This window comes from Podarcis liolepis, assembly GCF_965112155.1.
Source record: "Podarcis liolepis genome assembly, chromosome: Z".
In the NCBI taxonomy this organism is placed as follows: Eukaryota; Metazoa; Chordata; class Lepidosauria; order Squamata; family Lacertidae; genus Podarcis; species Podarcis liolepis.
Window position 1 is genome coordinate 3,567,223 of NC_139570.1, and position 13,927 is coordinate 3,581,149.

Here is a 13,927-nt window from a genome sequence, read left to right on the forward strand (position 1 = left end):
CAGTAAACCATGGGTACCACATAACCCCAAGGCTCTTCCCTGTGTGTTATGCTAAGGTAGAACCAAGCCAAAATATGCAGGGTGTGAAAAACTGCAGAATGCTTCCTGGAGGTTCAGTAAACTACCTCATACGTTGCCATGCTACACCCTCCTTTGCTGTGTCAGGGACCAACTTCTAAGGGCCCAGCACTCCCAATCTGGCAAGTGGCAAAGTTCCTTGTGCAGAACTCATTTGTGCCACCAATCCCCACAAAAAGGCAAGGCTAAAGTTGCTGCCCATCAGCTTACCTGGGCCTGAAACCAGTTTATAAGACCAAGGTTTGGCCGCAGAGCATGTGAAAAGATTGTTTCTCTGTAGGTACAGAGTGCTATAGATAGCTCCTACTTGTTCCTGAGACCAGGGGCTTGAAAGAGGTTCCTTTCTTGGCTGCAGATTTTCAGACAGCCTTGAGGGATGCTGCATCAAGCACAAGAAAGGATCTCTTATTGAAACTTCACCATGGTTCTTTTAATAAGCTGAAGGAGCTGCTGCTGTTTTGATAAAGATCAGAAGTTGCAAAAAATGTTGCAGCCCTAAGTCTCTGCTAATAGGACTTACACACCTGCATAACTGGGCAGTAGGCTTATTTTTATGAAAGAGCTTCCTGTGACAAAGCACCATCTTAAGAAGCAATTTCTCTTCTAGAGGGAAAGCACACTTATTGTTTTCAAAACACTTTTACTGGTGTGCAGATTTAGTTTGCTGATTAATTAACCTGCTTTGGAAGTGAGTTGGTTTAAATAAATTGTAATGAGGTTGCAGTCCAAGTTTTATTAAAAACATAGGCTTGCAAATGTTGCTTTGGTATGGGCAAAGATCTTGGGGTGAAGGAGAGGATGGCACAGCTTAAAGGAGGAAGCTATATACTAAATGCTTAGCATGGAATCTGAACCCGCTTAACAGGAAACTTTCCACAGTGCTTCTAGGAGGTATTTAAGTTCAGACAGCAGCAGCAGCAGACGTCTCACGGAAAGGGCACACAATTATCTGGCTGCCCTTAAGACCCATTTGAACTTTCAGCATAGCTGCTAAGGGCAAGGTGTCACGCAACTGACTTCAATGGCACAATGGGAATGAAGCAATAATGCAGCTCCAGAGGCAAACAAGGCTTGAAGTCAAAAGCTGTACGAGCTACAGCTCTGCCAAAATGTGCTACCACTTAACCTCAAGCAGAGATGGGCTACTGCTTAAGCAGCCAAAGCCCTAACTATAACAGACTGTACCAGTGCTCACATAAGTGAAAACATGTCCCTGGCCAGCCGGATGGAGAATGTCCTGCGTATTGTGTTTGAGTGGGAGTTGAAATCTCTCCTGGAATTCTTGACCACCAGGTGGCACCGCATCTCCAATAACTGCTGATTTGTTGGAAGCAGTGAAGATCTGGGCTGCTGCTGCTGCTGCTTGCCACCACCAATCATGGAACATTTGAGGAGAGAAAAACCTTATTCTCATCCAAGCACAGAGAACATAGCATGCTTCTTTATACCATGTCAGACTATTTATCCATCTAGCTTAGGACCTAACCCTTTTAACTAGAAATGACAGGGTTGCCATCTTGGGGCCTTTTGTACTCATGTGCAAAAGGGGCCTTTCCTCTGTATTTAACCAAGGATAGAATCACAGAACTGTAGGACTGGAAGGGATACAAAGGGTCACCTGGTCCAGCCCCCTGCAATGCAGGAATCACATCCCTGACAGATGGCCATCCAACCTGCTTAAAAGCCTCCAGTGGAGGAGAACCCACCATCTTCTTCTGAAGTAGTCCGTTCCAATATGGAACAGCTCTTACCATCGGAAAGTTCTTCCTAACATTTAGTCAGAATCTCCTTTCTTACAGTTTGGTTTGGGTCATATGCTCTGGAGCAGCAAAAAACAAGCTTGCTCAGTCTTCCATGTGACAGCCCTTAATTGATATTTGAAGACAGCTATCATATCACTTCTCGGACTTCTCTTCTCCAGGCTAAACATACCCAACATCCTCAACCATTCCTCATAAATTTTGATTTCCAGACCCTTTATCATCTTGGTCACCTTCCTCTGTTCATGTTCCAGCTTGTCAATGTCCTTAAAATGTAGCGCCCAGAACTGGACACAGTATTCCAGGTGTGGTTTGATCAAGGCAGAAGAGATTGGCACTATTACTTCTCTTGATCGGGACACTAGATTTCTCTTGATGCAACCTAGAATTGCATTGGCTCCCCCCCCCCCCGCTGCACCACACTGTTGACTCATGTTAAAATTGACGTCTACCAAGTTTAACCCCTAGATCCTTTTCACATGTGCTGCTGTCAAACCAGATGTCTTCATCCTATATTTGTGCATCTGATGATTCCTGCCTAAGTGCAGAACCCTGACTTTGTCCCCTGCTGAAATTCATGTTGGTTGGTTGTTTTGTCCAGTTCCCCAATCTGTGCAGGTCATCTTGAATCCCGATTCTATCTTCCTCTAACTCCCATCATTTCTGGGCAGCGGACAGGCTGGCTGGGGCAGATGGGAGCTGGGAGTCAAGCAGCAACTAAAAAGTCACATTCCCCATCCCTTCCATCAAGCTATTCCCCCAAACCCATCTGTCTCCTTTCCTGTGTCTACGGCCCGGATGAAGAACCTGTGTTCCTCCAGAGGTTTCCGAGTTCCTCCCTCCCACTATCCCTGACCACTGGCAGGAGTTACAGGGGCTGGTGGAAGTTGGAGGTCAGCATCTGGTTCCCCATCCTTGACCTAAACTGCAGAGTATAAGTAAAATAAGAGAAGAATGTATGCAAACTGTTAGTATTTCACTCCTCCCATTTTAAGGATCATCTGATCCTATTGTTTACTTTCTGTTCTGTGAGAAAGGAAGCCTGTCTGTGTGACTTCTGTCTCTGGTACTACAGTATTGTACTTTTTCTTTCTGCTCTGGCTCTGTCTTGCGACAAGACAGGATGTCTGTATGAGGGCTGCTCCTCTCATGTTTGTTATGTTCTTTAATCTGTAATTGGTAGAAATAAAGTAGGTATGCCCAGATACCTCCTCACCTCTGTCTGCGCTGCTTTACTCTGCCACCGGGTGCTCACAAGAGAGCAGCTCTGAGTCCCAGAACACCTTCCCAGGAATGCTGTGTAGCTGTTCCAGTTGCCGGAGGTGGCCATGGGGCCTGCAGGAGTATTCCATTACAAATACCCACTTTTAACTCTTTTCCCCCAGTAACATACGCAGCTCTTGGCCCCTTCCTTGGCTACACTGACACTTAACTGAGCCAAGTTTCTGTATTAGCATGATTTAGGATTATTTTTCTTTATGCAAAATGCTGAGGTTTAAAAGCAGCTCAGGATACAGCATGCAACTTTGCAGATAAGACATGGATTGGCTGACTCGAGTGATCAGACCAGTCTATAGAGCTCATGTTTTCCACAGACCTGCATAGGCTCCATTTGGCTATGTACAGCACCAGACAGTAGGTCACAGCTGGCTCGGCTTCCTGAGGGTGGAACAGGCAAATGCAGCTACCTACCTTGACTACCACAGGGAGCAGGCGGCTGTCTTGACAGAGGCAGCAGGCAGAGGCTGCTCCCAGTCCTGCTGGTGGGAGGAAGAAAATGGAATGTGCTGGCCTACAAAGAGAAGCTCTCTGTGCTGGAATGCAGCCTGCCCCAAGGAGTCATCGGCTGTTGGCTGAACCACAGCTGCTCACTCGTTTACTCCACAAAGCAGGAGGGGAGGCTTCTCTTCCTTGTTCCTGCTTGCACCCTCCCCTTTCCCAATTTGTCAAGAGAGAAATTACAGGCAGCAAAGCGAACCAACTCTGCTGTCACACTAGCCTAAATCATGCCGATGGCACAAGGCAGTCATTTCACTGCTTTTTAAAAAATGAAAAGGCTTGCTGGGTAGCTTTTGGGGGCTTGCAAAATGGTTTTTCACTATACAGTGGTACCTCAGGTTACATACGCTTCAGGTTACAGATGCTACAGGTTACAGACTCCGCTAACCCAGAAATAGTGCTTCAGGTTAAGAACTGCTTCAGGATGAGAACAGAAATCATGCTCCGGTGGCGCAGCAGCAGCAGGAGGCCCCATGAGCTAAAGTGGTACTTCAGGTTAAGAACAGTTTCAGGTTAAGTACGCACCTCTGGAACGAATTAAGTACTTAACCCGAGGTACCACTGTATATCCAAGGAATGGAATCACTGCTGCCAACACTTTTGGGAGCTTGGCCACTGGCAAAGTCACTCAATGTGTTGATAATTCCGCCCTCCACCTTTAATAAGTGGGGTTTTCTGTCTTCCAAAAATACATCAACTGTTCACTTCAGTGCCCCCAGAAGTGGCTAATCTGTTGGATTTCCTTGCTGCACTTGGCTTTCAGCTCCTTCTCAAGCCAAGCAACAAGCCCATCTCAGAAGCAGCTCTCTCTCAGCTGCTCCTGGGTGAAGCTGGAGCTGGAGCTGGAGCAGGTCCCACCTCCTTTCCCAGGTGGAAGTGGAGAGTGCCAGATGCAACACGCACAAACTATTCCCTTGAGGAATAGGTTTAGTAACAGCTATTAGGCAGACTACCAAAGAACAGAACTTCCACCATCAGAACAGACAGAGCTGGTTCTCCCTGTACAATGAGAGCACTTGGGTGGTGGCTCCTTTTGGGAGGCAAGTCCTGAACTAAATAGATGTGTCCTTCTGCAGGCCAACTTATGATCCTTACTCACATAACAGAACCGTTTATTTTTTTTGCAGCTCCCACCTCCAACTTAACACCTGTGGTGAGGGGAAGACTCACTGCATGGACTGACTGGTGTGGCGAATGCAGTCCACACTGTGCTCAGACACAGTCACTGTGCCATAACTTGCCCCAGGCTTAAGCTTTGCAACCAGCATGTGTTGAACCATGGACTTTTATCTCCAATACTAGGCCCAGACCAGCAGGCAAGATGACCGCACCCAGCACAGCAACCTTTGCCACGGGGTCAAAGCTTCTCCCATACTCAGTTGGCAGACACATTCACCAGAATCCCCGTTTCCAGACTATTACAGGGATAGGAAGCAATAAATGCTATGACACTGGCAGATAATAGAGATTATAGATATTTATTTGTCACATTTTGACCTCCAGCACATTCCACACAGTTTGGGGGGGGGGTCGCTGGTAGAGACTGTATTGCTACAATTTATTTATTATTTATTTCATAAAATTTATATACCGCTTGATTGTAGAAAAAACCTCAAAGCGGGTTACAAAAGGGACAAAAGCAAAATAGAGCATTAGCATGAGGGATCACTTCCTCAGGAGAAACAGGGAAAAGCCTGTTTTGAACCAGCTTCTCCCCAAGCCATCAACTGTATCCGGGCCGGGCAGCAGTCCAAGGAGAACAGGCACACAGCATGGACCTCTTTGCCCATGGAGTCCACAGGTCCGTCCTGGAAAGAGGCCAGCCGAAGGTCACCTGCTGTGTCTAGAAATTACTTCTGGGGAGAAGAGGCCTCAGCAGCCCACCCTGAGAGACACACAAATACCCAGCACGTAGCTTCCACCCTGTTGCTCCCAAATCGCCAAAGCTTCCCCCGCCAACTGTTTGACAAGCTAACTTAGCAGGAGACCAAGATCACCAAAGAGGAGTGCATTCTACCACTGCACCACACTCTGCTGCCTTCATTTTTAATTATTCTCAGGCACCAAAACCAGCCCCACCTTCCTACTCAGAGTCCTCTGAAGCAGCTGGGGAGGAAAAGGCAACAAGAAGCAAGGGGTTCTGGGAGGCTGCTCACAATTGCTTAATGCAGATCAGTTCATCCTTCGTGTACTTTAGATCACCAACTGACCCCTTTTTTAGTGTGAACGGCCCTAAGGCTTTGATGTAGCCCACCTTAGGCATAGAAGTGAAGCAGAGCAGTGGCGGTTCTTACACAATTAACCAACTCTAAGTTAGAGGATGTAGTTCTTCATGTTACTTATGCTTCTTCCCCGAGCCCAACCTGGCTGAGGCCTGCCATGCAAAGTGAGGCAGGGGACTTCCCTGAGCAACCCTGGCTCAGAAGCAGGTTAGTTCCTGCCACTGCGTAGCACTTGCTGCTCAACTCTGCTGGCTTCCCTCATTTTTAAAGGTAGGCTTACTACTACAGCAATGGCTGTCAGGCAACATGTGTGCTGGGAGAGGACAGCAGTGCCATTCTAAGCTAGGGGAGGTGACAGGGCCTGGGCTGAACCTGCAAACACCTAGTGTGACTCGCTTGGAGGTCACAGCAGGAAACAGCAAGAGCGTGCTACCAAGGACCAGGGCTGCTGCTGCTGCTGCTGCAAGCAGGGGGAGCCTGGGTGCTTCCTCAAGTCATGCCTCCCTAGCTGACATATTCTGCACATGTGCTTCAGAACACACCCTTTGCCCTGTGCTAACCACAAAGGACCTTTGTTAACCTAAGGAAGGCTCTGAGGAAAGTTTTTTAGAAAGTAAGTGGCTGAAGAGAAGGCTTGTGCTGTTTGCCCTTCCTGAGAGTGCTTCAGGGGGCTGAAGCCTCACCTGCTCCCACCCGGCTACAGTAGCTCAAGTGAGACTCCAAACATAACATCCCCAGGACAGAAAGAATAGCCTGCAAATATCGCCCCTTTCCTGAGCAGGCCCATACCAGACAGGAATCCACCCACAGTCCCCATTTCTGACACCCTTAATTCTCCCATCTATCCAAGGAGCTACCAGATCTCCTCTAGAGTTTCCCTGGTTCCTCAAGGTACTTTTCTCATGGCAATAAAGTGGTCCCCCAACCCTCAGAATCCTAGATATTATTTTATTTGTTCTGTCTCCCAAGTTTAACAGCGAAAGCTCACAGCAGGCAACCCACCCAAGGCCGTCACAGTTGCTCAGCAGAGGTGGGCCTGAGCCAGCCACCACTCTGCCAGGGCTCTGCACAAAGTGGGCAAGGGCTCAAAAGGCATCCACAGTGGCAGCTGTGACCCAGCTATTCTAAGGCTTAGAGGACCCCAACATGTCCTGCTGGCAATTCATAATTAGCTACTGAAAAGCACAAGGTTGAAAGGAGGACCCCTCCCCATCCTCCCCCCAGCAGGGTAGCTGTCCCATAATCCCATCTTCAGACCCATCCCTGGGCCTCGTGTGCTTTAGTGTTTTGTCTGGTATCAAAAGGTGTAAAGCTGCAAGAAAACAGGCTGCACTTTTAGCCAATAACGTCATAGGATTCTGCATTAAAATATAGACAGTTCTTCCCAACCCCGCGCCAAGGTTTACAAAAGCTTCTATTTAATCTGCTGCTAGCTTTGCAGGTAATTATCTATAACGTGCAACTCCACCACCTGCCCCAGTTCCAAAGAACAAAGCTGCTTCCATGCCCTTCTCTCCCCATTCCCATCCCCACCCCCCAGCAAATGCACCCAAGGAGTTGCCACATTGTTCTTGATGCAGTTTTGAAAAGCAACAGCTACTGCCAGTAGCGCCATCTCTGAGGGAAGGAAAGGCACTCATAATACAGAGACACAAATAATACAGTTTGAAGGCTGCCACAGAAAGCCCTGCCTTCTGCCCATGTCAGGGGGAAGAGAAGAAAAAGCAACCTCCAAAATAGTTCATCTGTAGAAAAATGCCCTTCTGGACTAGAAAAAGGGAAAATGCAGATCAGGGCTCTGGTTAAGGCCAGATATGGGTTTTCCATTTCTCAGCTGCAACACAAAACAGCCCAGAAACGAACCCAAAGAGAAGTCATTTTGGTTTCTTAGCAACAGCTTTTAGCACCTGCTTGCCTGCTTTGGGGGAGCCATTGTTTCAGGGAAGTGCTGCCCAAGAACACATAGGTGAGGGTTTCACAAGGTCAGACCGGGCCTTAACTTCCAGAAGGCACCTGTAGGCCAGGTGCACAGTCAATAATGAGTTCTACAGCTTCCCACCACCACCACCCCAAACAGGGCAACTTTACTTCCCTCAGCCGCCACCTCCTCCTCCTCCTCCTCCAGCACCACCACCTGCACCCATCAGAAAAGGAACAAGGGAAGTGCTCAAGAGGGGAGGGACTTCTCAACTCAGACAGCCACATGATTCACAGACCATCTTCTCACCCCATCCACAGGGTGTCAAGTCAAAGGGGAGTTGAGGCTGAGATCAGCTGGAGGGGTGATGCCAGCTCAATGCCCTCCCCCTTCAGACAGCTCTCTGACCTATCGCGGCCAGGCCAAAACCCCATCAATCCGGAGAATGCTTATGAAGGGCAGGAAGTGTCTTTGGCCATGGGTGGAGCACTTCCTGGGCCTCTTCTCAGGCTCCTGGATGGGGCTTGCAGGGCTTAACGGTAGGCTCAGGAAAAGATGTGGCACTTAACAGGATCTCTCTCTCTTCCAGTTGCCGTTTGCTTCGCCCTTGCTTCCAGCTGGTTTGCAGAACAGTAAGACGGACACCAGGTGTTCCTTGCATTCCAGACTCCTCTGGGAGTGCAATAACTCCAGGACCAGAAGGGCACTGTGGGGGGAGGGGGAGAGAGAGAAGATACTTAGTGCACTACTGAGCATGGATGTACAACAGAAAATACACACAACAGAGTAAGACACATCCAGCCTTGAGGGAACTCCGGTTTCCAGATATTTAGTATCACTGTTCCTTGAGCACCTCCATTTCTGAAGGTCTGATTCCCAGTTTAGAGCCAAAGCCTGAATCCACAGAGGTTTGCAAGCTTCAAGACTCCCACACCAGGCAAATGTAGGTTAATCTGCCCCCAACAGAGGCTCCATATTAATCCACAACTGTCAGATTGCTTCTAGCCCCAAAGCCCCAGGGATTGTGCATTGTGTAATTACTACAACCTCTTGGAAGCCCAGACTCTTTTCACCTCTTGGTTCAAGGCCTCAAATGCATCCTATTACGTAGGCTCATTTCTGCTCCAACTTCCCTGAAGTCTCCTTCTTCCATATATGCACCCTCCTGCCCATCAGCACCTTCCATCCAAAGCAACCCTTATCTGCACATGGCAATAGAAATCAGAGTTCAGCAGAACTCAAGGAAGGGATGAGGGATGGTGTGAGACAGAGCGACAGCTCACAGCTGCCCATCACATCTGTCATATGGCCACAAGTATCGTACACTTCTGGTTACCCTAGTTTTGGGCCAGGAGGGAGGGGGAGAGGATTAACTCATCTTCTCTGCCATGTCCTGGTCATCCTCAAAAATAAGTATGAAACAGAATCAAACATGTGAAATGGTTTGCTAGCAATACTGTCTTGAAGACCGAAGCAGGCACTAAATCTATGAAAGCAATGCTACAGAGAAGTTACTGTTCTGAGTCTACAAACAGCCTGTCAGTCACCTTACTGCCTGTGGTAGTAACTGCATCCAGGTGATCAGGCAGAGAAGTATGGAAAGGGGCCCTTGCGAAATGATAGCTCACTGAATGCATGGAATGCATTAGACCCTGGCTCATTCCCCAGGACCTCCAGGTAAAGAATTCTCAGGCAGCACAGCTGGGAAAGAGTTCTATCTGATCCTGGAAAACTGCAGCCATTCTGAGTAGAAAATAGTGGATTTTCTCCAATGAATCTGAAAAGACAGCTTCACAAGTTCTTTACAAAAGTTGACTCCTTTTTTATTTTAGGCCACACATGGCACACTTTTGAAAGCAAAGTATTTTTTATGTGCTTGTCCACAATTGGCTGACCCTTAAATAAAAGCATCTCTTAATTGGTCAATTTCCATCTTTGCCACAGTTGGTGATGTCCAGCCTGCATGAATAATTAGGATTGCCAGACCATTGAATTTGGCCCACAAGGCCCTTTTGGGCAAATGTTGCCCAGCTGGCAGTCACTTTACATGCATAGTGGAGATTTATTATCTGATCTACATCCTAAGTGTCAAGAGTGGAGATACGGGACACAGGTGGCACTGTGGGTTAAACCACTGAGCCTAGGACTTGCCGATCAGAAGGTCTGCGGTTCGAATCCCCGTGACGGGGTGAGCTCCTGTTGCTCAGTCCCTGCTCCTGCCAACCTAGCAGTTCAAAAGCATGTCAAAGTGCAAGTAGATAAATAGGTACCGCTCCAGCGGGAAGGTAAACAGCGTTTCCGTGCGCTGTTCTGGTTTGCCAGAAGCGGCTTAGTCATGCTGGCCACATGACCCGGAAGCTGTACGCCGGCTCCCTCAGCCAATAAAGCGAGATGAGCGCCGCAACCCCAGAGTTGTCCGTGACTGGACCTAATGGTCAGGGGTCCCTTTACCTTTTACCTACAAGGGCCAAGAGTGGAGATAAGGGAGCTCTTGAATCTTAGCACGTAGCATCACAGTGCGGAGATCCAATAAGGTTATCTCCAGTCTTAGGTCTGTGGTGCTAAGATTGGATATAAGCCTTAGCAGCAGCTTTTTGTCACTGAAAAGCTAGCAGAAACGCTTCTCCCAATCATAGCACTGTGGGACTACAGTACTAAGATTGGCAATAAGCCAGTGTCTGCTCCTGTGGCTGTAACTTCGAATTGTCTGATGCCATATGACAGGTGGGTGGCCTTGGAACTCCCTGCCTACAGACATCAGGGAGCTTTTTTCAGCACCTGCTTAAAGCATTTTTGTTAGGTAATGCAAGCCTACCCAGACATGCATAATGCTTTATTCTGTTTTCTTTTTATTGTTTATGTCAATGGTGTTTGAATGTTTTAAATATTTGTTGCTAACAGCTTTTACTGATAACTTTATTGGTCTGCTCTTTTTCTAAATAAAACACCAAAAAAAAAGTGCTGTGGGGTGCCCACACAAAGTGGCTGCCATGGGCAGCAAAAGAAGAGGTGCCAGCACTCCATACTGGTAAGAAGAATGGGGCCAGCAATAACTTACAAGGCATAAGGAAAATAGCCAGCAGGGAAGAACTCCATAACACCCATATATCGCCCTCCTTTTGAGGAAGAAGCAGGATTTCTTGTGCTGTACAGAGGGCATAAGCATTTTAGGAAATCCTGCTCCCAACACCTGCCATACACAATTCGGCTCAGTTTTGCCAACATGATTAGGAACTCATTCTTAGGCAAAGACTCCTGTCTATAACTGAGAAGGAAAGGAGAGTTTGGGGCACATTTCTACTCTATGTCAGGAGTGTGGAACCTGTGGCTCTCCAGATGTCATTGGGCTACAACTCTCATCATATCTAACCCATGGGCCATGTTGGATGGTATTGATGGGCAGTGGAATCATCATCACCTGGAGGGCCACAGGTTCCCCACACCTGCTCTACAACCTCATTGTGTCTCAGGATGGAGGACAATTGCACCTTTGACACAACCATCTGGGTGCCTGTTGCTGCTGTTTATGCTGTAGCCCCAGTGACATTAAAACAGGTTTAGAGCTAGGCACAATAAACCACCATCTAACAGGTCACAACCCTGTCTAAAGACATTTGCATGAGGTGGTGGCAAAGGAAGGTGACCTCAGAAGTTGGTGGAGGGCAACACAGGAAAGGGCAACTGTGGCAACCCCTAAGCTGTGAAATACCCTCCTCACAGAAGTGTGTCTGGCACATTCATTATGTACTTTTTGTCAGATCCTAAATACACTCCACACTACCCTGGCCTTTGACACCTAAGATATATATTTTAGGGCCACCTTATTCCCATGATTGTAATCCATCTGAAGTGGTTTCAATGTCATATTTTAAAATTGTTGTGACTCTGGCAGATGAAAGTGATGGACTATATGACATTGGCTGAGATGACTGGCAGAATCCGGGACCAGAGGAAAGAGACGACGGAAGAGGACTGGAAGAAATTTAAAATTTACCTTAAGGACTATTATAAACTTGATGAATGCTAAAATGCCGAGGTGTAGAGAGAAAAAGGGACACAGCGTTATATGATTAAGTTAAAGGAAAGATTAAGAGAACATATATTTGACAAAAACTATTTAGAAGCTGCTGAAATAATTTAGTAAATTGGGATGCAGAAAGGGGAGGTATGGGGAAGTCCGAGAGATGAGGGTTATGAAAAAAAGGTCATGAAATTATACTTGTTTGTTTGTCTTTTTATTTGTTTGTATTGTTTAAAAAATGTTGTAAAACCAATAAAAAATTTATTTTAAAAAAATTGTTGTGACTCACCCTGGCACCTCATGGTGAAGGGTGGGTAAGAAATCCAATAAAATAATAATTTGCCCACTCTCAACCCTCCCAGAATCTGAATCACACATTTACAAAGGGACAACTTGCTTCCATAATACTGGACAAGCTTTCACTTCACAAAATCTAGGGCAAATACTTGGGGGAGAAGGGGGCCAAAGAGCTGATTTTAAATGAATTACAGTAATGTGTTTAGTATTCATTTATTAAATTTATTTTGAAAAATATGAATAGTTGCTGTGTGGGTCCCCCTGCACTGGGGGGGGGTTAAGCCTCCCCACTGCTATGAACCTAAGAACTCCCCTCTGCTGCCTTTTGATTTTGCAGGAAAAGTCTCGTTGGATCCATTCCAGGCCCCCACCCTCTAGACTAGGGGTTGTCAACCTGATCCCTACCGCCCACTAGTGGGCATTTCAGGATTCTAGGTGGGTAGTAGGGGGTTCTATGGCACAAACTGAATCCTCCTTCCATCGAGGACTGGTGGGTGGTAGGGAAATTTTACCATCAAGAAAGATGCATTAGTGGGTCGCAGGTTGACTATCCCTGCGTTAAAAGGTAAAGGGACCCCTGACCATTAGGTCCAGTCGCAGATGACTCCGGGGTTGCGGTGCTCATCTCGCTTTACAGGCCGAAGGAGCCGGCGTTTGTCCATAGACAGTTTTTCTGGGTCAGGTGGCCAGCATGCCTCAGCTGCTTCTGGCGAAACCAGAGCAGTGCATGGAAATGCCATCTGCCTTCCCGCCGGAGTGGTACCTATTTATCTACTTGCCCTTTTTGACGTGCTTTTGAACTGCTAGGTTGGCAGAAGCTGGGACCGAGCAACAGGAGCTCACCCTGTCATGGGGATTCAAACTGCCAACCTTCTGATCAGCAAGCCCAAGAGACTCTGTGGTTTAGACCAGAGTGCCACCCGCGTCCCCACCCCTGCTCTAGTCTAGACCAAATTCTTCTCATGGGTCCCTCAATGGCTATTTAGGTTTTATGTATTTAAAGAATGCACACATTCAATGTAATAAATTAATTTAATGTCATAGCTAGTGCTGCCCATATTAACAGCAGCACCAAGATCAAAAAGATGCTGAGATGGATGGAATGGAGAATTATTATATCATACTCCTTGTGTTCCTCACACTTTCTAAGGTATTAAGCACTCACGGTTTGTTAGCTTGACCATGCAATCACTTTATGGCAGAACAGCTGGTGGGATTAAACCAAAGCTGGAGATTCTGATTCAGCACCTCAATACCTGAATTATTTTTCAGCCCTGTGTAGGTGTCAGGAACTGATTGGATGCAGAGGAATGGTGGACAGAACCAGCCGGAGAACTTCCAATGGTAAAAGCCTCAGAGCCAGGAATTGGTGTGGGATGGCGATGAGAGGGAGAAGATGGGGAAAAGGAGGTGCTGGAAGCTGAAGAGGTAACAGGGCTTAGAGAACTGGGAGAGTCTGTGGCAGAGAGCAGTCCAGACTCAGAGGCAGAAGCTGAAACTGAAGCAGGAGAGTGGGTTGAGGGAAGCCAAGAGGCAGAGATGAGTCAGGCTGGTGAAGAGTCACAGGTGTCTGTTTCCTTTTCTTGCTGTGGCAACCTCCCCCCGCCCCAGTCTCCCAGAACCAGGAGAGGCATGAAGAGGGTGGAGGAGAAATATTTTTTTAATAATAATAAAATTATTATTATTATTATTATTATTATTATTATTATTATTATTATTATTATTATTTTATTTGTAACCCCCACCCATCTGGCTGAGTTTACCCAGTCACTCTGGGAGGCTTACAACATATATAAAGGTAAAGGTAATAGTCACGGACGACTCTGGGGTTGCGGTGCTCATCTCGCTCTAT

The 13,927-nt window shown here is 47.1% G+C and overlaps 1 protein-coding gene across 1 annotated transcript in view; it reads right to left on the reverse strand.

The window, feature by feature from the left end:
* Positions 1–5,076: 5,076 nt before the first annotated feature.
* The window catches only part of FOXO4 (forkhead box O4), a 29,527-nt gene continuing 20,676 nt past the window's right edge, over positions 5,077–13,927 (reverse strand). Inside the window, exon 3 of the mRNA XM_083486447.1 lies at positions 5,077–8,463. The gene's annotated coding sequence lies outside the window, so the exon portion shown is untranslated. The remainder of the gene's footprint in view (positions 8,464–13,927) is intronic.